The sequence below is a fragment of the Vicugna pacos genome, chromosome 27 (genome assembly GCF_048564905.1).
Source record: "Vicugna pacos chromosome 27, VicPac4, whole genome shotgun sequence".
Lineage (NCBI taxonomy): Eukaryota > Metazoa > Chordata > Mammalia > Artiodactyla > Camelidae > Vicugna > Vicugna pacos.
In genome coordinates this window covers 21,100,947-21,106,946 of record NC_133013.1, presented here as the reverse complement: position 1 = coordinate 21,106,946, position 6,000 = coordinate 21,100,947, and the positions used below count along the sequence as shown (strand labels likewise).

General features: G+C 40.7%; 1 long non-coding RNA gene across 1 annotated transcript in view; it reads right to left on the bottom strand.

Annotated features, from left to right (window-relative positions):
- Positions 1–665: 665 nt before the first annotated feature.
- Positions 666–6,000, bottom strand: part of LOC140689855 (uncharacterized) — a 42,894-nt gene continuing 37,559 nt past the window's right edge. Inside the window, exon 5 of the long non-coding RNA XR_012065000.1 lies at positions 666–744. This is a non-coding gene — a long non-coding RNA (uncharacterized lncRNA). The remainder of the gene's footprint in view (positions 745–6,000) is intronic.

Genomic DNA, 6,000 nt, shown 5'->3' with positions numbered 1-6,000 from the left:
TCATCTGGACGGTTCTACATGCACATTCTGCCAGATTTCTGCTCTATTGAGTGGTTTGCTGTATGGTCGATTCTGAGAATACCAAACATACCATCAGTGATTCCTGGACATTCCTGAGCCTGTGGGATCCTCTTCTTGGAGACAGAAGCCATTGAATCATGATAGGTGATGCTCTGATGTCTCTGGGAACCCCCAGACACATGAGTCTGTGCAATTGGTGTAACTTTCATGAAAAAATCTACAACTGGAGACCTGGGAGCAACCTAGACCTTGCCTTCCCCCTGGTTATAAAAACTTATATTGTTTCCTTTTCCAAATGATCACACATACGCTGATGTGGCTCACTAGCTCTGAATGAAACTGTAAGCTCAGCGTAGAGAAAATACAAATGCCACGGCTTTCTCTCTACATTCTTCAAACGGCTCCAACTGTTCCCTCCAAAAGAGTTAAAATGGAGAGATGATCATTAAGACTTAAGAAAAAGAAATTTTAGGAAGTCTGTACAACACCAATCTAGGTCATGTTCAGCTGGAAATAATAACAATAACTATCGCGGCTTAAGCACGTAAGGGTTTCTTTTTCCCACATAACAAGCAGTCCAGTGCAGGCAGTCAGTGTCCCAGGAGCCATCTCTGTCCTCGCCACCATCTCTAGTACGTGCTCTTATTCTAATGCATGTTGCCTCGTGGTCAAAGAGGGCCAACTCCAGCATCAATACTGTGTTCCAGGCAGGAAAATAAAATGCTGTGGATGGAAGGGAAACAAAAACAAAATGATAAGAAAAAAAACAAAACTAAAACATTTACCAGAAATCCTTATCTCACTTCTGTTTGTGTCTTATTGTCCATAATTCTATCACTTAGCCACCCCTAGCTTCAGTGCAAATTGGGGAAAATGTGTATTTTATCTGGATATATCTCAGAGCTGGCGTTCTATTAGTAAGGAGGAAAGGGAGAGTGGAAACTGGGTAGACAATGGAAGGTGTCATGTACATATATATGTATATGATAACCCATGGAGAGTTCATAGACAATATGTGTTTATCTTCGGCTGTCTGTACTTACAGGCAGGGATTCTGATCACAGAGTGTTTCCGTGTGATATCAAATATATAGCTATATTTAAACAATCTGACTTTTGTTCGCATTCAACAGATGTTTGGCATGTTGGAACCCCAGTCTGCGTGTGCTGATTTTTAACCTAGCCATTCTTAAAACAATGCCTCTCTCGGTTACTAAATTAAAACGAAGCACAAAGCTCTCCCTATATTAGAACCAGTGAATTTTGTCAAAACATGGAAAGAATGTATGGAATGAGCTGTGAAAATGAAGCCAAAATTTTTGTTTTATGTGTGATATAGTAAGAATTATTCTGAACCAGGTGCCAAAGCTGAAATTCTTGCAAGAGGAAGGTTGATTCATTAATTATTTTTGAAACCCCACGGTCAGCCATGCCTGGCCACCTCTACACATTTGGGGATTCTAACTTGCCAAACCTTCAGGGAAGGAGTTTCAGATCCATATGGAAGCTGACTGAAAATGTAACCTTCTCCAAGGATAAGGTTTGGCTGACGGGTTTTGCTGTGCCTTTATGAAATTATTTTATTTTTTTATGTCCAGATTTAGCTGAGACCCTGAAATTCTGATTGCATCTGAAGTTCACACAGCAGGCATTCAGTTCCAGCTACTAAGTTAAATAACACCACTACCTGCTACCTCTCCTTCTATGAGAACAGAAATGAATACATTTAGATAAAATGAATTTTTTTTATGCATTTGGGAGAAGCAAACCAACTTTTATTGAATACCTACCATGAACCAGATCCTGTGCTAAACTCCTTGTGTATTTGCAAAGTAAAATGATACCCCTTGATCTGTGAGTCCTCTGGGAAGAGAACTTTTTCATGACAAGGTCACTCATGCTCAAAAATTCTAAACCAGCCTGAGAAATTGGGTTGTACTACAACCTAGCTGAACGGAAGTTTTGTTTTATTTCTGTGATTAAAAGACATCAAGGTCATCCAAAAACCTTTGTGGTCATCCCAGTTCAGCTATTTCTCTTCAAGCCTTTCTGTTTTTTCCCTCATGGTGAAGTTTCTTCTCCAATTCCTTCTAGCTGATCCAAATTGGAAAGATATTATATGTTGTCTCCTTGACAAATTACAGTCCCATGCATGAGTGTGTTGGGGTGGGCATCAATTTAATGTGATATTTCCAACTGTTTTTATTCATAGTTGTGAGAGAAAGATTTTTGTCCTCATTTTGAATCTGCATCCTTAAAGGCACATAGATCTGAAAGTTTGACCAGCAAGTTCTATAAAACTTTCTAGGTATAGAAAATTCTTATGTAATATAAGGTGTTTCAGAGCACAGAAAAGAATGGGAGAACTCCCCCAAATTATTTTACTGGCCTAGCAAAACCCTTATAAGAAAACCAGACAGGAATAACTAAAAAAGGAAGATTGTAAATCACTTCACTTACAACTATAAATAGTCTAAACAAAATGTTATCAAATTGAATGCAGTAGCAAATTAAAAGAACATTGCAACGAAAATGCAGTCCCCAGATTACATGAATGAGTTAGCATTAGGCAATCTAGTAATATAATTTAAATATAAATTATTCATGAGAATTATATGTGACCTCCTCGCCTTGGAGTGGAAGAGAAGAGCAGAAAGTTCATCATCTGGTTGGGAAGCTTGTGAAGGAGAGGCCAGGGAGAAAGACGCCATGTTGTTGATTTCATTTTTCATCCATATTGGCAAAATTTTAAATAATATCCCGTGTAGTCAGGCAGGTGGGGAAATGTGTACCTTCATATTCTAATGAGTGAGTACATATTGGTGCAGTTGTCACAAAGGGCAATTTAGCAACTGTCTATCAATATGTTAATATATATACCCTACTGACTCAGTGGTTCAACTAAGGAATCTTTCCTAGTGAAATATTTGCATATGTGTATAAAGATTAATAAAGATCCCCATTTACGTATTCAGGAAAAATAGAAAAAAAAACAACCCTGAATGTCCATCAATAAAGAAATCATGTTATCAATGCATTTTTTAAATGGAATAATCCACAGATATTAAATAGAAGGAGGGGTATTTTTACGAATTGGCAATGAGACATTCACAGTTAAAAATTTGCAGAGCGATAAATACAAATAATGGCCCCAATTCTATATATAAAACCTCTCCTCGAGTGTGTGTACATGCACGTGCACACACGTTGAACTGTAATAACGGTTACTTCAAGATATGGTAGTGGTATTCATTGGAGTATAAGATATTCATGGGAACTTTCACATTTACACCTGTATTGATTGAATTGTATGGCTCAAAGCATGTATTACTGTTGCAATGGAAAATAAAACAACACAAAAGAATGTAATAAGAATTTCAGGTTGGTGAGAAGGAAATGTTCTCGGAAATATTTCCTATTAAGCCACCACTCTCCAGACAGGCTAAGAGAAGGGGTTGTTGGAAGTCTGCGATTCAGTTTACTTGGGGAAAGAGACCCTACACCTTCAGGAAAACCAACCAGCTTCAGTATCTTACATTTTCTGTAGGGAACAAAAAACTGTTTAGCTCCTAAACTGATAGCCCAGTAAAAAAAAAAAAAAAAAGTTAGTGCATAGGGAAAGCCCCTTGTTTGAGATACAGCACAAGACAGGAGGTTCCCAGAAACCTAATTGTGGAATAGACTGGGAGGTTATCCTTGGAGATAGATGCTTTCCTCCACTCACCCCAGCCCATGGGAAAACAGGACCTCAACACAAACTGGGTGGGCTCTCCTGAGTCCTCAGTGGCCAAGTTCAAGTGTGTCTTTCGGTGTACCTTGTGATCCTAACAAAATAATTGTCACCCTTCAGAAATAACATTCTTTAAATATTTGTTTTACATCCATTTATTTCGAGTCTGAGCCCTGCAGGGGAAAGATAGAGAAGTCTGTGGGTGGCAGGCAACAAGTCCTGTTCTGAGTAATTTAGTTCTGACTTCAAAATTGCACAGACCACTCGGCAAATCAAAATCCCTTCCGCGACTAGTCCTCCCCTCCTCATAAGACAATAGAGGAACTTGCTTCTGAAGATTCTAACCCCAAAGCTCAGTGGCTGATGACATTAGTTCTTCCAACCACACTCATTACTGCCCTTGAATGAACCCTGGCAAATACTGTTTTCTCCATCTTTGTCACATGTTCCATGGTTGCGTTAGTCTTCCATTGCTGCATAGCAGATGACCACTAACTCAGAAACTTAAACCCCATGCATTTGCTATTTCACAGTTTTGTGGAGGCTACAATCCAGGCCCAGCTTAATTGGATTCTCTACTTCAGGGTCCCTGCAGGTGGAAAGCCAGGTTGTTGGCCAGGACTGGGGTCTCACCAGAGGCTCAACTGGGGAAAGGTCGACTTCAGATCTCCCTCAGGTTGCTGCAAAATTCATCTCACGGCTGGAGGACAGAGGTCTCAACTTTCTTGCTAGCTGTTGACCTTGCAGTTCCTTGCCAAGGGGTCCCACTCCATAGCCCTTCTGACAACATGACAGCTTACTTACTCAAAAATAGCAATGGAGAATCACTCTTGTATATATTTGCAAGTGCATGTGCACACGTGCACATATACTCACACACACACACACTGTAGAATAATGATAGGTGTACCATCTTGTCACCTTCACCATAGTCTACTATTTTGTATTAGTTTGAGAAAAATCACAGTTTTCACCCACACTCAAGGAAAGAGGATTATGGGCCACACTCGAGGGGAGATGATTATAGACTTGAACAAAACCGTTTAACAACTAGAGCTGCCCTAGGGTTTAGCCACCATGGTAGTGTGGCTTGGGTACCCCTTATGGACCAGTGTCTTAGGAACTGATTGACTGGTCTATTCCTTCATCTAGTCCTGGAGGGATGATGAAAGTCAGGACTAAATTATTCTCTCTCCCTAGATTCGTGACAATGTCTTCATTCATTCCGTAGAAGATTAATGTGTTCACTTGAAAATGAGAATGGACTTTTGGGTTTTATATAATTGAAGTGTTTTAGTAAAGACAAGTCTTTGAGCATCATTTCTTGACCTTTGCTTCTGAGCAGTTGCGGATAATTTTTATCTGTAAGTCAACTCAGCTCTGCTTTTTCCAGTTGTCATGGAAGGGTGGAACCCATTCATCTCGGCACATTTGACACTATTGTAAGCGAAATCTCTGGAAGTGCAGCGTGATGTGGTAAGCCATCCATTAGGCCTCAATTCTACTTCAAATCACAGGCTGCCGCGTATCACGCTTCAGTTTAAAGAAGTGATGGCCACAGAAACCAGTCCCAGTAGCGATCCCGAGGGAAACAAGTGAGTGCGCACCCGTGATGCTGGCACCTTCTCAGGAGAAGGGAGTTTTCAAATGCGGAGGCAGGGTGACTAATGTTTCCACGGGTAAAAAGATCATTTCTTTCCATAGAAAGAAAAAGCCACTTGGCTCTCAGCTAAGATCAGGAGATTGAAATTGAAGAAAACAAAATGAATAAACATGGAAAGGCTATCTGGGGTCAAAAAGGATAAATCTGTTCCTTAAATCACAAATAGAAACACGACACCTTAAGGGACGAATCTTAGTCATTCAAAGCAGACAGAGGCACAGCGAGGGAACTAACAGGGGACATATTAGCATACAGAGCAGAGGCCGCCCTGCAGGGTCCTTTTTTATGTTTTTGGAGTGGTAGCCTAAGATGGGTGGCGGCATTGCGCCCTTCCCTCACTGTGGCATTGCCCTCCCTTTACTTTGTACACCATACGCGCCCCTGGGGTTCCAGGAGGAGGTGCCGTGGTCAATAGCCCTGCTCGCCCACATCAGTCTGCTCCCTAAGGTCACTCATGGCATTGACCTTGCTTTTATTGGCTGCCAAAATGCTACCACCTCAAGCCCTTGCCTTTCCCAATTTCAAGTAGATTTTTTTTTCTTGGTGGTTTTGGTGGGGACCTTGTCCACTTCACATATGTTGAACCA